General features: G+C 39.7%; 1 pseudogene; it reads left to right on the forward strand.

Annotated features, from left to right (window-relative positions):
* Window positions 1-5,962: 5,962 nt before the first annotated feature.
* Window positions 5,963-6,356, forward strand: LOC131490800 (large ribosomal subunit protein P1-like; annotated as a pseudogene).
* Window positions 6,357-19,094: the final 12,738 nt, after the last annotated feature.

Below are 19,094 nucleotides of genomic sequence, written 5' to 3' on the forward strand. Positions count from 1 at the left end.
CCCCAAGCCAGACACAGCCATGGTCCCCGGCAAGAGGAGGACACCGGGAAGAAGGGACTTGAGGGTGTCTTGAGGCAGGTTAAAGCAGGGGGCAGCTTTCTGTATGCCACCTGCCTAAGCCTGTGAGTTCAGATCACAATTCAGATTAGATTTGTATTCTGTTCAATTTCATTCCTAAATATGGTTTAAATGCTTTTCTTTTTTTAAGTTTATTTATTCTGAGAGAGAGAGAGGGTGTGTGTGTGCACATGCACGGGGGAGAGGGACAGAGAGAAAGAGGGAGAGAGAGAGAGAGAGAGAGAGAGAGAGAGAGAGAGAGAGAATCCCAAGCAGGCTCTGCACTGTCAGCACAGAGCCCGACATGGGACTTGAACTCATGAACTGTGAGATCATGACCTGAGCCGAAGTCAAGAGTCAGACGCTTAGCCAACTGAGCCCCCTGTGAGCCCCAATATGGCTTAAATTCTAAGGAGAGAACCACTCCTATATATCCTCTCTGTCCCCAAATCCAGTTCCTCCTCCAGTCCAGGGAGTCTGATTCCAACATCCTTTAGGTGAGAGGGAAAGTCTTTCTTCCACAATAATGCATTAAAAGTCTTAAAACTGCCAACAGAGGTAGCACATTGGTGTGAATGAATGTCAAAACATATCCAATAGCTCCTTTCCTGTATTGTCTGAGGGCAGGGGAGGGAGCCATAGGGGAGAAAAGCAGGAACTGGAAACTCCAGCCAACCGATTTCTCGTCCTCCCTGTTGCCAAGAAAAGAGTCTGTGGACCAACTCTCTGCAAAAATCAATGTAGGCATTTCAGCAGCACTCAGTCTCTACTTTCCCTTAATCTGTTCTACTTTTATAATCATGTCTAAAAATGAATACAAGCATTTTCTGAATTATAGATGATTCTCTTAAAAACTGAATATGGCCTCCTAGTTTGGGTACCTGGTTTTGTATCTGCCTGAGATCATATTCCTGTCAAGTGAAAGCCAAATAATGCCTCCAGATCATCTGTAGATGAAGTTTTCTGCTAGTTCAGGAAAATACAAGCGCTGGGAGAATTGTCATCACTACCACATGACAGAAAAATACAGGAAGGTCAAACCTGGAAGCATCTGTGCATATCAGTGAGCACCACATTTGAATGCTACTCCTATTTTAAGTGTTTGCCTTGTATTCTTTGTTCATACTAACTTACTACATACCGTTCAATAGCAGAAAATAAATCAATAATTTGCTTAAAAGAGTGTTTTAAAAATACACTATTTTATATGGGAGGGGTGCACCCTGGCATTGATTGACCCATCCCAAAACAAATATGTGGTTAAACGAGTTCCATTTCTTAAAAAGAAATTTATCAGCAATGATTTGATGGTTCAAGTGCAAGTCTACTGTGCACAAAGCCAAAAAAATCAAGTTAATAATAAGATTTTATGTCTTTATCGATAAACTCCACACTGGCGATTTCGCTTAAGCAAAGCAGTACTACATGTCACATTAACTTAATGTGGTCAATTGGAATTTTATTGGGTTTGCTTATATTTAATTTGTAAACTGATTTGGTTTTATAGTTGCTTATATAAGAGCTATAAGTGCAAGGAGTGGAGTTTACACCTATTTTTATGATTGTACATACTTCTGTTATTTTATAATACAGTCATCTAAGTCAATGTTTTATCTTTTATTTTTTAAATGTTTATTTATTTTGAGAGAGAGAGAGAGAGAGAGAGAGTGAGCTGGGGAAGGACAGAGAGAAGGAGAGAGAGAATCCCAAGCAGGCTCCGAGCTGTCAGCACAGAGCCGACGCTGGGCTCAAACTCATGAACTGCAAGATTGTGACCTGAGCTAAAATCAAGAGTCAGACACTTAACCGAGTGAGCCACCCAGGCGTCCCTAAGGCAATATTTTATAGGTCATATAATAGTTAAGTTTGAGATATACTTTCTGGATGAGATTTCCCAAAGATCGTCTTATGGAATGCTAGTCCCAGAAAAGAAGCAACCACAACAAAATGCATTTGTTAACCAATAAGTTTAGGAAATGCACTACAGCATTTCTACAGCTCCCTTTTGGGAATTTATAGTACATGTTAGCATACTTTTACATGAGAAAACTGTTTAGTTATGCCTGCAGCTTTCCAAAATTATTTGACTACATGAAACTATTTTTTCATGGAATAATCACTAGGATCTTATGAAGTTCTCCAGAGCACAGTAATGAAGAATTGTTCTAGACTAGAGAAAAGCAGATCACACACTTTTCACTGAGGAGATAAACAAGCTAACCAAGTCAGAAGCTTTGACAGGGATGTGGCTGCAGGAGATGAGAGGAATTAAAAAACAGAAATGTTTTCTTCTGTGAATGCTAATGATTCCTATAAGGAAGTTTCGGAAGGTTGGGAACATACTGAGTTTCCAGGGCAGCTGTGTGGGCTGCTGTCCCATCTATAGGCAAACCTGATGAGGACCACTTGTAGAAGAGAGAGACAGCATACACAGGGATGCTTTCTTCAGTGTGGCCTGAATGAGTAGACACTGGTGAAAGTTACTACAGAGCAGATTTCCCAGATGTCCAATGACTACATAGACATGCGCTGTCCCTGAGCAGCTCAGACAAAAGCTGAATGGCGATGTGGATACAATTCAAGTATCAATTCAGTGTTTGGGCTCAATGGCTTTTTTTTTTTTTTTTTTTTTTTTTTTTTTTTTTTTTTTTTTCTTTTTTCAATTTATTTTTGGGACAGAGAGAGACAGAGCATGAACGGGGGAGGGGCAGAGAGAGAGGGAGACACAGAATCAGAAACAGGCTCCAGGCTCCGAGCCATCAGCCCAGAGCCCGACGCGGGGCTCGAACTCACGGACCGCGAGATCGTGACCTGGCTGAAGTCGGATGCTTAACCGACTGCGCCACCCAGGCGCCCCTGGGCTCAATGGCTTTTAACCTTGAGGTTCTATGAGTCAACTCATTTGTGATCAAAACTGAGATATGTACCCAAGATAACAATGTACCCTACAGGATCCTAAGAACCATTAAGTGATACCCTGTCCAAGCATGTTATGTGTATTAAAACGACTCCTCAAATCCTTCCAACAACACGATGAAGGAGGCGCTGATTTTTACAGATGTGCCCCATTTGACAGCTGAATAGCTGTGATGAGGAAACAGTCATGCTCATCACTGTCCCTTTAAACTAATGACCACAGACCTCAAGTGGGCATTAATGCTGCCCAGCTACCAGACTGCATTCCCTTCCATTAACTCTTCTCTCCTCAGATTTCCAGCATCTCCCCAGTCCTCACTCTCAGCTGATCCTGGTACTTCCTATGTCACAGAGAAAACTGGAGTAATCAAAGGAACTTCACCGTACTCCTACCAACTTCCATGTATTCTGTCTCCTGACTGTTCCTCCAACTGAAGGACCTACTCTCCCAACTAGAACAACACCCCCACCTGTGCACTGGGTCCCACACCCTATCGCCTACTCAAGGCCATCACTCAGCATTATCCCCTCTTCTTCCACATTATCGATTGTCCTGTGTGGCCATTTTCATCCTATGCATTGTTATTTCTCTTATCTTTGAAAAACTTTCTTGCTGGGGCACCTGGGTGGCTCAGTTGGTTAAGTGTCCGACTTGGGCTCAGATCATGATCTCACGGTCCATGAGTTCGACCCCCGCGTCAGGCTCTGTGCTGACAGCTCAGAGCCTGGAGCCTGCTTCAGATTCTGTGTCTCCCTCTCTCTCTGACCCTTCCCCATTCATGCTCTGTCTTTCTCTGTCTCAAAAATAAATAAACATTAAAAAAAAAGAAAAACTTTCTTGCCTTTCTTAACGCCATTTCCCTTTCAGCGGCACCCCATTTCTTTGCTTCCCTTTATAGCAAATGCTTCAATCAGCTAATTGTTAATGCTTCCAGTTCCTCTCTTCCCATTCTCTCATAAACTGACTCCAATCAGGCTTTCACCCCCCACTATGCTACTCAGACTGCCCTTGTCAAGGTCACCAGCTGCCACATGTCTGAATCCAATAGGCACATCTTAGTCCTCTCCCCTGACCTATCTACAGCATTTGCAACGATTGGTCATTTCCTCCTCCTGGGAACACCTTCTGCACTTGGCTTCCTGGTCACATACTCTTAGCTTTCTTCTTCCCTCAATGGCTGCTCCTTCTCCATTATTTTGGCTGGTTCCTCTACTTCCTCTCAGACTTCTTCACTGGAAGTGCTCCAAGGTCCAGGTTTTGAACTACTTATTTTCTAATACCTCTGGTCATCTCACCTAGTGTTACGGTTTTAGAATGTCATCTAAATGCTGTTGACCCCAAATTTGTCTCTGGCCCACACCATTCTCTTGAGCTCCAAGCTCTTATACCCCACTGGCTGCTTGATATCTCCACTTGAATATCATATAGACATCTCAAATGTTAACAACACTAAGCTTCAGATCTTTTGCAATGAATGAGATGATGCACTCCCCTTTCAGGACTGAGGCTCCCATTCCACTAGCTCACAGCAAAGCCCCTGTCTAGGAATTGCTCTCAGCTGAAAGGAGCTGTCTTGCCTGATTGGAGTTTCCGTCCAATGCTTCCTTCCAGCTTCCTTCCAATGCCTGCTTGATGTGGTAGGTACAAAGACCTGGTCCCCTTGCCTCAATTTGAGACAGCTTTTTTTTTTTTTTTTTTTTTGAGAGACAGAGACAGAGAGCGAGTGGGGGAGGGGCAGAGAGAGAAGGAGACACAGAAGCAGAAGCAGGCTCCAGACTCTGAGCTATCAGCACAGAGCCCGATGTGGGGTTCGAACCCATGAACCCACAAGGTCATAACCTGAGCTGAAGTCGGACAGTTAACCAACTGAGCCACCCAGGTGCCCCTGAGACAACTCTTAAGAGTCATCCAGCTCCACATGGGATCAACTGAGGCCTCTATCAAACCTGGATCATTTCTCCCTCTGTCCAACCCACTTCTACTCCTGTTACAGGTGGGGTCTTGCAAAGCTAATCCCTGTCTCAGATCTCTTTCCCAGGGAATATGGATAAAAGAGTAAATATTGAGACTGTTCCTAGGAAACAGACTCTAAAAACGGATTTCAGAACTGGATCACCAGCCCTTTGGCTGGGTATGAAAGCCTTATTACTGGTGGTTGGTGGAGTCTGTGGTATAGTGGTTTTTAAAGCTCTCATCATTAATTGTTCTACCAGCAATTGAGAGGGGTGTTGATCTCTGCTATACTTGTGGATTTATCTACTCCTCCATTCAGTTCTATCAGTTTTTTATGTTCTGTTATTAAATGAATACAGTTAGGCTTGTTATATCTTCTTGAGACATGATAGCCTTCTATCATTACAAATATCCCTCTTTAATCCCGGTTATGTATCTTATTCCGAAGTATACTTTGTTTCCCATAGTCTTGTTTAGTGATGTGAGTCAGTAAGTTTCACTTTTAGTCTCAGTCATATTTCCATATGCTTCTTTTCTTCTTCCTTGTTCAGGGACCCATTTAGATATACCTACCCTGAGAAGCTTCTGAAGACAGAATTTGTTATTACCTCCATTCATGTTGAGCATGGAATTTATTGAGCACAGATTGCATGTGTTTGTTTTAATTGTATTGAGCATGGAATTTGTATGTATTAGCTTTAATTATGGATTGGCTGCTCATGGGTCAGACATATATCTATTGTCCAAAATATGTGTGTGGGAGTGCAGTGGGAGGGATGATATAACATGACTGTACAGGGCTACTCCTTAGTTAGGGGCCTATGGATGTCTCCCTCCCTTAATGAAAAGTAGACAACATATATATCATTGATGACTAAATATATGATGAACCTAAAATATAAGATGACTCCCCTATAAGATTTACCCATGTTGCTTTTTCCCCAGCTGCTGTTAAGGTGCTCGATCCTTCCAGGGAAGCGAAGGACGCACTGGGGTGAGGCCCTCACTTGATTCTGCTCAGCCCTCACCCGCACCATGGCCTCCCTCTCGGAGCTCACCTGCACCTACTTGACCCTCATCGTGCACGGCTATGAGGTGATGGTCACAGAGGCCAAGATCAATGCCCTCATTAAGGCAGCAGGTGTAAATGTTGAACCTTTCTGGCCAGGCTTGCTTGCAAAGGCCCTGGCCAGTATCAACACTGGGGCCTCATCTTCTATGTAGGGGCTGGTCAACCTGCCCCAGCAGCTGATGCTGCACCAGCAAAAGGTCCTGCTCCCTCCACCAGGGCTGCCCCGCCGCCACCTAGGAGAAGAAAGTGGAAGCAAAGAAAGAAGAATCAGAGGAGTCTGATGATGACATATGCTTTGGTTTCTCTGACCAAGCCTCTTCTGTAACCTGTTCAATAAAAAGTCGAACTATTTTTTAAAAAGCCTTATCCATGTTGACGCATGTAGCTCTAGCTTGTGCACATCCTGTTTAATAGTGCATTATATGAATACACTCTAATTTATCCATATTTTGGTAGATATTCATATAGAATATGCCTTTCAAACTGGTATTTAAAATGCTTGTTTATTCTGCCATACAACAAATAAAATAGTGAGGTCATACTTTTAGAAAGAAGTACTAAATGTATGAATTTCTCTCTCTTCTCTCACCATTTCCATCAGGGATAGCTCTTGCATATCTAAATATTATAATTTGTTTGATACCATTTAAAGCTAAGTAGTCTTCCCCCACCTGAAGTGCTTGGTAGTTCAGAATAAAACAATTAAGAGTGGGCTGTAACATGAGACTTTGCAGATATCCTTCTTTTCTGAGTGGGAGTATTGCAAGAGAAATGAAAAAGATGTCCATGGAATACTTATACACAAATGTTTATAGCAGTTTTTTTCATAGTAGACCCAACTGGAAATGACCCAAATTTCTATCAACAAAGTGAATGGATAAACATATTGTGGGATATTTATACAATGGAATACTAATTTGAATTAAAACGTAAAATTATTGTTAACAGAATCTCAAAAACTGTTTTGTTTGTTTCTTTTTTAGAGACAGTGCATGAGCAGGGGAGAGGGGCAGAGAGAGAGAGATAATTGATCCCATGATCCTGGGATCATGACCCGAGCTGCAACCAAGAGTCTGATGTTCAACCAACTGAGCCACTCAAACGTCCCTGGTCGTATTTGGAAGATAACACCTTCACTAGGTTGTGAAAACTAAGCCAAGTGAAAAGGGGAGTGGGTTAGGGTAAGGCGTGGTTATATTAAACCAGCAAGAACAGGTTTTTGAGGAAGGAACATTTGAAGGAAGATCTTTAGAATGAGAATGAGCCAGACATAAAAAGAGCTAGGGGCAAGTACTTTGGGTTAAAGCAGCAGCAAGTGCAAAAGCCTGGCCACAGGAAAGGTCATGCTTTGTTGAAGAAGGGAGACCCCTTGTGGCTGAAGAGAAGACAATGAGCTAGGTGGAGAGCTGGTATGAGATTAGGCTAGAGACAGAGGCAGGAACTAGATTATGTACAGCTCTACAACCCATGGTAAGGCATATACTTTTGAAATCAGCTTCATAGGGGTACAATATGTAATATTATAAATATTATAAATATATATAATTTACTTATGTATTGGGGTAAAATATATATTATATATCGGGGATAATATGTATTATTTATTTGTTATATATAATTTATTTATATATCATATATTGAGGCATCATATGTATTATATACGATAATACATATGTGTGTGTATGTGTGTGTATGTATACACACACATGTATATATATAAATAAGCTCTAGGCCCAACGTGGGGGTTGAACTCATGACCCAAGATCAAGAGTCACATGCTCTACAAACTAAACCAATGAGGTGCCCCTAGGATATAATGTATATTATATATTCATTTTACATATAATAAAAGCACTCATTTTGAAGTATACAGTTTAGTGAGGTTAATTAACAATGTCAAATATGGTTACCTCACATAACCACAATCAAGATCCAAATAAAGAACATTTCCAGTACCCAGAGTGTTCTGTTCTTCCTCATTCTGGCCAACCTTCTCCACCCTCAGTCCTAAGCCAACCATTTTCTTTTCTTTTCTTTTTTTTTTGCCGTCTAAAAAAGACCCATTTTATTTTATTTTATTTTTTTAATTTACATCCAAGTTAGCATATAGTGCAACAATGATTTCAGGAATAGATTCCCTAATGCCCCTTACCCATGTAGCCTATCTCCCCTCCCATAACCCCTCCATAAACCCTCTGTTTGTTCACCATATTTAAGAGTCTCCTATGTTTTGTCCCCCTCCCTGTTTTTTTAATTAGTTTTGCTTCCCTTCCCATATGTTCATCTGTTTTGTATCTTAAAGTCCTCATATGAGTGAAGTCATATGATATTTGTCTTTCTCTGACTAATTTCATGTAGCATAATACCCTCTAGTTCCACCCATGTAGTTGCAAATGGCAAGATTTCATTCATTTTGATTGCTGAGTAATACTCCATTGTGTGTGTGTATATATATATATATATATATATATATATATACACCACATCTTCTTTATCAATTCATCCAGTGATGGACATCTGGGCTCTTTCCATACTTTGGCTATTGTTGATAGTGCTGCTATAAACACTGGGGTGCATGGACCCCTTCTAAACAGCACACATGTATCCCTTGGATATACTAGGGCAATTGCTGGATCATAGGGTAATTCTATCTTCAATTTTTTGTGGAAGCTCCATACTGTTTTCCAGACTAGCTGCACCAGTTTGCATTTCCACCAGCAGTGCAAAAGAGATCCTCTTTCTCCGCATCCTCGCCAACATCTGTTGTTGCCTGAGTTGTTAATGTTAGCCATTCTGACACGTGTGAGGTGGTATTTCTTTGTGGTTTTGATTTGTATTTCCCTGATGAGGAGTGATGTTGAGCATTTTTTCATGTGTCGGTTGGCCATCTGGATGTCTGCTTTAGAGAAGTGTCTATTCATGTCTTTTGCCCATTTCTTCACTGGATTATTTGCTTTTTGGGTGTTGACTTTGATAAGTTCTTTATAGATTTTGGATACTAACCCTTTATCTGATATGTCGTTTGCAAATATCTTCTCCCATTCCATCAGTTGCTTTTTAGTTTTTCTGATTGTTTCCTTCGCTGTGCAGAAGCCTTTATTTTGATGAGGTCCCAATAGTTCATTTTTGCTTTTGTTTCCCTTGCCTCTGGAGACGTGTTGAGTAAGAAGTTGCTGCGGCCAAGGTCAAAGAGGTTTTTGCCTGCTTTCTCCTCGAGGAGTTTGTTGGCTTCCTGTCTTACATTTAGGTCTTTCATTCATTGTGAGTTTATTTTTGTGTATGGTGTAAGAAAGTGGTCCAGTTTCATTTTTCTGCATGCTGCTGTCCAGTTTTCCCAGCACCACTTGCTGAAGAGACTGTCTTTATTCCACTGGATTTTCTTTCCTGCATTGTCAAAGATTAGTTGGCCATACGTTTGTGGGTCCATTTCTGGGTTCTCTATTCTGCCCCATTGATTCTTGTGCCAGTACCATACTGTCTTGATGATTACAGCTTTGTAATACAGCTTGAAGTCCGGGATTGTGATGCCTCCAGCTCTGGTTTTCTTTACCAAGATTTCTTTGGCTACTTGGGGTCTTTTCTGGTTCCATACAAACTTTAGGATGGTTGTTCTAGCTCTGTGAAGAATGCTGGTGTTATTTTGATAGGGATTGCATTGAATATGTAGATTGCTTTGGGTAGTATTGACATTTTAACAATATTTGTTCTTCCTATCCAGGAGCATGGAATCTTTCTCTTTTCTTCTTCTTCTTCTTCTTCTTCTTCTTCTTCTTCTTCTTCATCTTCTTCAGTTTCTTTTGTAAGCTTTCTATAGTTTTCAGTGTATAGATTTTTCACCTCTTTGGTTACAAGAGGTAACCTCTTTGGTTATTCCTAGGTATTTTGTGGGTTTTGGTGCAATTGTAAATGGGATCGATTCCTTGATTTCTCTTTCTGTTGCTTCGTTGTTGGTGTATAGGAATGCAACTCAGTTCTGTGCATTGTTTTTATATCTTGCAACTTTGATGAATTCATGAATCAGTTCTAGCAGTTTTTTGGTGGAGTCTTCTGGGTTTTCCATTTAGAGTATCATGTCATCTGTGAAGAGTGAAAGTTTGACCTCCTCCTGGCCTATTTGGATGTCTTTTATTTCTTTGTGTTGTCTGATTGATGAAGCTAAGACTTCCAATAGTAGGTTAAATAACAGTGGTGAAAGTGGACAGCCCTATCTTGTTCCTGACCTTAGGTGGAAAGCTCTCAGTTTTTCCCCATTGAAGATGATATTAGTGTTGGGTCTTTCATATATGGCTTTTATGATCTTGAGGTATGATCCTTCTATCCCTACTTTCTTGAGGGTTTTTATCATGAAAGGAGATGTATTTTGTCCAATGCTTTCTCTGCATCTATAGAGTGGATCATGTGGTTCTTGTCCTTTCGTTTTTGATGTGATGTATCACATTGATTGTTTTGTGGATATTGAACCAGCCCTGCATCCCAGGTATAAATCCCACTTGGTCGTGGTGAATAATTTTCTAAAGTATTGTTGGATCCGGTTGGCTAATATTTTGTTGAGGATATTTGCATCCATGTTCATCAGGGAAATTGGTCTTTAGTTCTCCTTTTTCGTGAGGTCTTTGTCTGGTTTTGGAATCAAGGTAATGCTGACTTCATAGAAAGTGTTTGGAAGTTTTCCTTCCATTTCTATTTTTTGGAAGAGCTTCCAAAGAATAGGTGTTAAGTCTTCCTTAAATGTTTGGTAGAATTCTCCTGGAAAGTCATTTGGCCCTGGACTCTTGTTTTTTGGGAGATTTTTGATTACTAATTTGATTTGTTTACTGCTTATGGGTCTGCTCAAATTGTCTGTTTCTTCCTGTTTCAAGTTTTGGTAGTGTATATGTTTCTAGGAATTTGTCCATTTCTTACAGATTGCCCATTTTATTGGCGTATAATTGCTCATAATATTCTCTTATTATTGTTTGTATTTCTGCTGTGTTGGTTGTGATCTCTCCTCTTTCATCCTGATTTTGTTTATATGGGTCCTTTCCTTTTTCTTTTTGATCAGTCTGGCTAGTGGTTTATCAATTTTGTTAATCCTTTCAAAAAACAGCTTCTGGTTTCATTGATTTGTTCTAGTGGGTTTTTTTTTTTTCTTGTTTCAATAGCATTAATTTCTGCTCTAATCTTTATTATTTCCTGTCTCTTGCTAGTTTGGGGTTTTATTTGCTGTTCTTTTTCCTTCTCTTTAAGGTGAAAGGTTATGTTGTGTGTATCTGAAACTTTTCTTCCTTCTTTAGAAGGGCCTAGATTGTTATGTATGAACTCCTCTTGTGAACTCCTTTGCTGTGTCCCAGAGGTTTTGGGCTGTGGTGTTACCATTTTCATTGGCTTCCATGTACTTTTTAATTTCCTCTTTAACTTCTTTGTTAGCCTATTCATTCTTTAGTAGGATGCTCTTTAGTCTCCAAGCATTTCTTATCTTTCCACATTTTTTCTTGTGGTTGATTTCGAGTTTCATAGCATTGTGGTCTGAAAATATGCACGGTGTGATCTTGATCTTTTAGTACTTGTTGGGGGATGATTTGTGTCCCAGCATGTGGTCTATTCTGGAGAATGTTCCATGTGCATTGGAAAAGAATGTGTATTCCACTGCTTTAGGATCAAATGTTCTGAATCTATCTGTTAAGTCTATCTGGTTCAGTGTGTCATTCAAAGCCATTGTTTCTTTGTTGATTTTCTGTTTAGATGATCTGTCCATTGTTGTAAGTGGAGTGTTGAAGTCCCCTACTATTATGGTATTATATACCATATGAGTTTCTTTATGTTTGTGATGAATTGATTTATATATTTGGGTGCTGCCACATTTGGAGCATAAATGTTTACAATTGTTAGGTCTTCTTGGTGGATAGACCCCTTAATTATGATATGCTTTTCTTCATCTCTTGTTACAATCTTTATTTTAAAGTCTAGATTGCCTGATAGAAGTATGGCTACTCTGGGTTTCTTTTGGAGACCAGTAGCATGATAGATGGGTCTTCATCCCCTTACTTTCAATCTGAAGGTGACTTTAGGTCTAAGTGGGTCTCTTGTAAACAGCATATAGATGTATCTTATTTCTTATCCATTCTGTTACCGTATGTCTTTTGATTGGAGCATTTAGTCCATTGATGTTTAGAGTGAGTACTAAAAGATAGGAATTTATTGCCATTATGTTGCTTGTAGACATGGAGTTTCTGGTGGTGTACTCTGGTCCTCTCTAGTCTTTGTTGCTTTTGGTATTTATATTTATTTATTTATTTATTTATTTATTCATTTGCACCTTTTCTCCCCTCAGAAAGTCCCCCTTAATATTTCTTGCAGGGCTGGTTTAGTCGTCACGAACTCCTTTAAATTTTATTTGTCTGGGAAACTTTTTTTTTTAATTCTTTTTAATGTTTATTTATTTTTGAGAGAGACAGAGACAGAATGTGAGTGGGTTAGTGTCAGAGAGAGAGAGGGAGATACAGAATCTGAAGCAGGGTCCAGGCTCCAAGCTGTCAGCACAGAGCCCAATGCAGGGCTTGAATTCATGAGCCATGAGATCATGACCTGACCCAAAGTCGGATGCTCAACCGACTGAGCCACCCAGGCACCCCTGTCTGGGAAACCTTTAATCTTTCATTCTATTTTAAATGACAGTCTTGCTGGATAAAAAATTCTTGGCTACATATTTTTCTGATTCAGCACGTTGAATATATCCTGCCACTCCTCTCTGGTCTGCCAAGTGTCTGTGGATAGGTCTGCTGCAAACCTGATCTGTCTTCCCTTGTAGGTGAAGGACTTTTTCTCCATTGCTGCTTTCATGACTCTTTCCTCACCTGAGTTATTTTGTGAATTTTACTATGATATGCCTTGTTGATGGTCGGTTTTTGTTGAATCTAATGGGAGTCATCTGTGTTGCCTGGATTTTTTTTTCAATATATGAAATTCATTGTCAAATTGGTTTCCATACAACACTCAGTGCTCATCCCAAAAGGTGCCCTTCTCAATACCCATCACCCACCCTTCCCTCCCTCCCACCCCCCAAAACCCTCAGTTTGTTCTCAGTTTTTAAGAGTCTCTTATGCTTTGGCTCTCTCCCACTCTAACCTCTTTTTTTTTTCCTTCCCCTCCCCCATGGGTTTCTGTTAAGTTTCTCAGGATCCACATAAGAGTGAAAACATATGGTATCTGTCTTTCTCTGTATGGCTTATTTCACTTAGCATCACACTCTCCAGTTCCATCCACGTTGCTACTAAGGGCCATATTTCATTCTTTCTCATTGCCACGTAGTACTCCATTGTGTATATAAACCACAATTTCTTTATCCATTCATCAGTTGATGGACATTTAGGCTCTTTCCATAATTTGGCTATTGTAGAGAGTTCTGCTATAAACATTGGGACAAGTGCCCCTATGCATCAGTACTCCTGTATCCCTTGGATAAATTCCTAGCAGTGCTATTGCTGGGTCATAGGTCTATTTTCAATTTTCTGAGGAACCTCCACACTGTTTTCCAGAGTGGCTGCACCAATTTGCATTCCCACCAACAGTGCAAGAGGGTTCCCGTTTCTCCACATCCTCTCCAGCATCTATAGTCTCCTGATTTGTTCATTTTGGCCACGCTGACTGGCGTGAGGTGATATCTGAGTGTGGTTTTGATTTGTATTTCCCTGATAAGGAGCGACGTTGAGCATCTTTTCTGTGCTTCCTGGATTTTGATGTCTGTGTCTTTTCCCAAGTTAGGAAAGCTTTCCACTAAAATTTTCTAACATAACCCTTCCACCTCTTTTTCTCTCTTTTCATCTTCTGACACCCCTATGATTCTGATGTTGTTCCTTTATAATGAATCACTGATTTCTCTAATTCTTAAATTGTACTCTTTTGCCCTTAGTCTCCCTCTTTTTTTCTGCTTCATTATTCTCCATAAGTTTGTCCTGTATATCACTGATTCTCTGCTCTGCCCCATCCATCCTTGGGGCCATGGCATCCATTTGAGATTGCAGCTCAGTTATAGCATTTTTTATTTCATCCAGACTAGATTTTACTTCTTTTATCTTTGCAGAAAGGAATTCTGATCTATTTTCAACTCTATCTGGTATTCTTATTATCGTGATTCTAAAGTCTGGTTCAGACATGTTGCTTGTATCTGTGTTGGTTAAGTCGCTGGCTGTCGTTTCTTCCTGCTCTTTCTTTTGGGGTGAATTCCTTCATTTCATCATTTTGAAGGGAGAAAAGGAATTAATGACATAAAAAAATTAAAATAAAAAAATTAAAATGAAAAAATTAAAAACAACACACACACAAATCAAATAAATGATGCTAGATCCTAGGTATGTTTTGGTCTGGGTTTTGAAAATGGCTTGATAGATTAGAGAAAAAAAGGGAAAGGGAAAAAAAGGAAATTATTTGAAAATTTGAAAACATGGATACACTGAAATACAATAAAATGAAATGATGGAAGTAAAAGGAACTTGAAAAAATCACATAAAAGTAAAAAATATAGTAGAAAAAAGTAATGAAAAATATGTTTAATAAAAATTGAAAATAAAAATAATTTGTTGCCTTTCTGTATTCAAGAAAAAGAGAAAAAAAATGGAATAGATGGAATAGTGAACAGATTGAAATACGATTGAAATTACTTTGTTTTCCCCTTGAAGTCAAACTATGAAGCACTTTATAGTCCGTAAACTAAGCAGGCGGAGAGACTTGTGTTCCTAAAGAGTGAGGTTGGCCCAATTGGATGGGGCTTAGTGTAATGGCTCCATTCTCCACTAAATGGCACTGCTCAGCTTACTGGGGTGGATTATTCAGACGCTTGTAGGTGTGTATGCGCATGCGCGGGAGCTGTGAAAACGGCGTCACCCACCTACCCAGTCTCTAGTATCAGAGCGCTGTTCTTCCCGATCAGTGATCGTGCACCGTCCTTTGTCTCTGGCTTCTGTCTAGCTCCTGCTTTTACACTGTCCGTGACCAAGCCGTCAGGTTGCCAGGTGGCTCCTCCCTCCTGAGCTTTATCTCAGATGCAGCTGTTTTTCCTGACTCCTTACTTCTGAAGGACCGTGGCTTTGACCGCTCAGACCTTCTGGGGGAGGGTCTCACCGAGCACTGGCCGGGTGCTGGTCGGTCGCGCCCAGGAACATTTGCAAGACCGTGCTGCTGCTGATGCCCAGAGACTGTGGCTGGTGCCAGCCTGCCCCAGAAAAAGTTCACGTGATGGTGTAGCAGCAGCATTTCAGGGATTATGGAAAATCACAACATACATCTGGTGCCAGGCTTCACTCCCAGCGACCTTGTTCCAGCACCAGCAAATGTGGTTGTTCTCCCGGGTCCACTGGGGCCTTTGCCTGTATGGGGGGAGCCACACCGTGTCTACCAGATGTCCTCCCAGCAGGGAAACCACCTCTCCTGGGGTGGCCTGAAAAGCCCCGGATCCCACTCTGCTCCTGGGGATTTGCCCTTCCCACCAGAGCACTGCCAGGTATTGAGCTGTGGAGTTTCAGACTCTGCACTCCCCTGTTTATAGTCTTAATGGAATTTAAACCTCTCCTTTTTCCTTTCTCCCTTTTTTTCAGTCCCTGCGGCTGTTTCCATTTTTCCATTTTCTCTCCAGATGCTTGGGGGGGAGGGGTGCTTTTCCCATATTCTCATCCCCCCCCCCCCCACTTCGTCCTCTCTCCACAAGCAGAAACAGCTTCCTGCCCTCTGCGGCTTCTCTCTCCCCCAGTTCACTTCTCCACATTGTATACCTGCTGAGTTCTGTGGTTCAGGCTGTGCAGATTGTTGTGTTAACCCTAAAATTAGTTTTCTAGGTGTGCAGGATGGTTTAGTGTTGATCTGGCTGTATTTCATGGATGCAAGACACACACACACAAAACTTCCATGCTGTTCTGCCAACTTGGCTCCTCCCTAAACCAACCACTTTCTTATTTCTATTATTATTGATTGGTTTTGCCTATTCTAGAATTTCATATAAAGGGAATCATAAGGAAGGTACTCTTTCATGTCTAGGGTCCTTATCTCAGTACAAAGATGCCAATACAGTTCAATAAGAAAGGGATAATCTTTTCAACAAAGAGTGCTGGAATGATTTTATATCTGTAAGGAGAAAAACCAACCTCAGCTCTTACCTCACACCATACTCAAGACTTAATTCAAATTTATTTGTGGACCTAAGTAAGCATGGTAAAGCTATAATCTCATAACTCAGTGGCAGGCAAAGATTTCCTAGTTTGGACACTAAACAAGACAAGACCATTTACAATAAAATTGAACTTCATCAAAATTCAAAACCTCTAAAATGTCTGCTCTTCACAAGACACTAAATAAAATGAAAAAGCAAGCCACAGGCTGGGAGAAAATATTCACAGTATATATATCCAACAAAGCATGTATGGAATATATAAAGAAGTCTTACAGCTAAGTAATAAGACAAAAATCTAATAAAACTGGGCAGGAGATCTGAACAGGCCCTTCGGAAATGAAGACACATGAATGGCCAGCAAGCACAGGAAAAGATGCTCTATATCTTGAGTTCCTAGAAAAGCAAAAAAATTAAAACCATAATGAGATATCAACATACACCCAATAGAATCACTAAAATTAAAAAATATTGACAGTAACAAGTATGGGCAAGAATGTGGAGCAACCGGAATGCTCATATATTGCTAGTGGCTGTGCGGACTAGAGCAATTGCTGTGGAAAACAGTTTGGTGGTTTCTTATAAAAATATACCTACTGTATACCCAGGAATTTAATTCCACTTTATCTCTACTATTTATTAGCTACGCTTCGTTGTTGTCGTTGTTAAGGGTTGCTCTAAGGTTTACAATACGCACTGTTACTTTATTATAATCTACCTTAGAATGCTATTATCCTACTTCACAAATAATGTCTGACCCTTACAACAGGGTGCTTTCCCATCCTTTGTGCTGTTGGCATCACACATTTATTTTATCTCTATGTTTGCTATAGAACCCATAATACATTGTTAATGGTTTTGCTCTCAATATCCATTATATTTGAAAGAAATAAAACAATGACAAAGAACATTGTTTTAAATTTTTTTTAATGTTTATTTATTTTTGAGAGAGAGAGAGAGAGAGAGCAGGGGAGGGGCAGAGGCAGAGGGAGATCCAGAATCCGAAGTAGGCTCCTGGCTCCCAGCTGTCAGCATACAGCCTGATGAGGGGCTCAAACTCACAAACTAGGAGATCATGACCTAAGCCAGAATCAGACGCTTAATTGATTGAGCCACGCAGGTGCCACACAAAGAAAATTGTTTTAATATTTACTCATATATATACCATTTCCAGCATTTTCATTACATGGATTAATCCAATTTTCACCTGGTGTCCTTTTTTGTTTAACATTTCTTGTTCACACTGGCTGATGATGAATCCTCCTAATTGTTTTTTATCTGTTCACCTTTACTTTTTAAATTACCAATAACTTACTTATATGACTTAATATAATGCTGTCTAGATAGTAGGCTTTTAATAAAGGTATCTGACTTTCACATATGCATTAAATGGGCTTTTAATAATCTTCCATTAGTCAGAAAAAGCAAATTGTTTTCATAATTATTGCAAAGTAGAATCTTATTTTGAGATACTAATTATTTCCGATTATTATTAATTAAGTAACTAAGGGATGGCACCTTGAGAAGAAGATTGGTGAGGCAGAAAAACTGAGAGATTTCTTGTTATTTTGTAAACATAAAATATTCGGGAGTGAACTTTTTTTAAAAGATTTTATTTTTTTAAGCAATCTCTACACCCAATGTAAGACTCAAACTCACAACCCTGAGATCAAAAGTCATGTGCTTTCCCGACCAAGCCAGCCAGGCACCCAGGTAGTGAGTTTAGTGATCACCAGATTGATAGACTAGTAGGTGAAAGTGATTCTATTATAAATCCCAGAGAAAACAATTGATTCTTTAAAATGTGCACGTTTTGTTCTCAAAAAGGGCACAACTGTAATATATTATATTGCCAGACAGATGTAGATGCTTATCAACCAATTTAGACATGTAGAAATGCTAAGAAGGAATTAGGTAAAAGTTGTCACTTAAACTGAGACTCTTAGACTCCTGCAAAACTGTATCAGAGGGACTTCCGCATTAATACTCAGGAGTTTTTTTTCTTGAATTAGTTTCACAGTGGAGAGAGGCTTTTTCTTTAAAAGTGCACTTAAAAGATGTTTATTTATTACACTTGTTTTTATTTACATTTCTGTAATAAAAATATATGTATATAAATACAATGTATAAAGTTACTATCATATATAACGTAAAATATATATTAGAATACATATAATATACAAATGTATATTTATATATCTGCTGTATAAATATAGCAAAAAATGTGCCATGATGAGACCTTTAGACTTTAGAAAGATGACTGTCATTATTGTCAAAACAAGGAGTAAAAGCTGTGGGGTGTGGGGTGGAATGGGAAAGAGGATGGTAAAAAAAAATCAATTGAGCAATTAAATGTAATTTGGGTCAAGAATAAACATTTTCTGAGGGCTTACTCTGTGCCTACAGGAAGATCTGTCTTTCAGGAGTTTATGATTCACTCAGGGAAACACCTAAGTGATAATTATAGTGAAAATGTGTTCAGCTTTATTCTTGAAAAATATTTTGGGGTGCCTGGGTGGCTCAGTCGTTTAAGCGTCTGACTTTGGTTCAGGTCATGATCTCACAGTTCGTGAGTTCGAGCCCTGTGTCGGGCTCTGTGCTGACAGCTCAGAGCCTGGAGCCTGCTTCACGTTCCGTGTCTCCCTCTCTCTCTGCCCCTTCCCTGCTCATGCTCTATCTCTCTCTGTCTCAAAAATAAATAAACATTAAAAAAATTTAAAAAAAAAAGAAAGAAAAATATTTTTCACTGGATATAAATTTCTTGGCTGACAATTTTTCTAGAACTTTAAAGATATTATCCCATTGTCTTCTGGCTTGCACAGGTTTTGAAAAGACATCTATGATAATTCTTATCTTTGTTTCTCTGTGATGTGTCTTTTCCTATTGTTGCTTTCAAACTTTCTGTTTATCGGATTCTCTTTTTTTTTTTTTTTTTTTTTTTTTAGCACCTGGATCATGAT

Source organism: Neofelis nebulosa, chromosome 2, assembly GCF_028018385.1.
Source record: "Neofelis nebulosa isolate mNeoNeb1 chromosome 2, mNeoNeb1.pri, whole genome shotgun sequence".
Classification (NCBI taxonomy): Eukaryota; Metazoa; Chordata; class Mammalia; order Carnivora; family Felidae; genus Neofelis; species Neofelis nebulosa.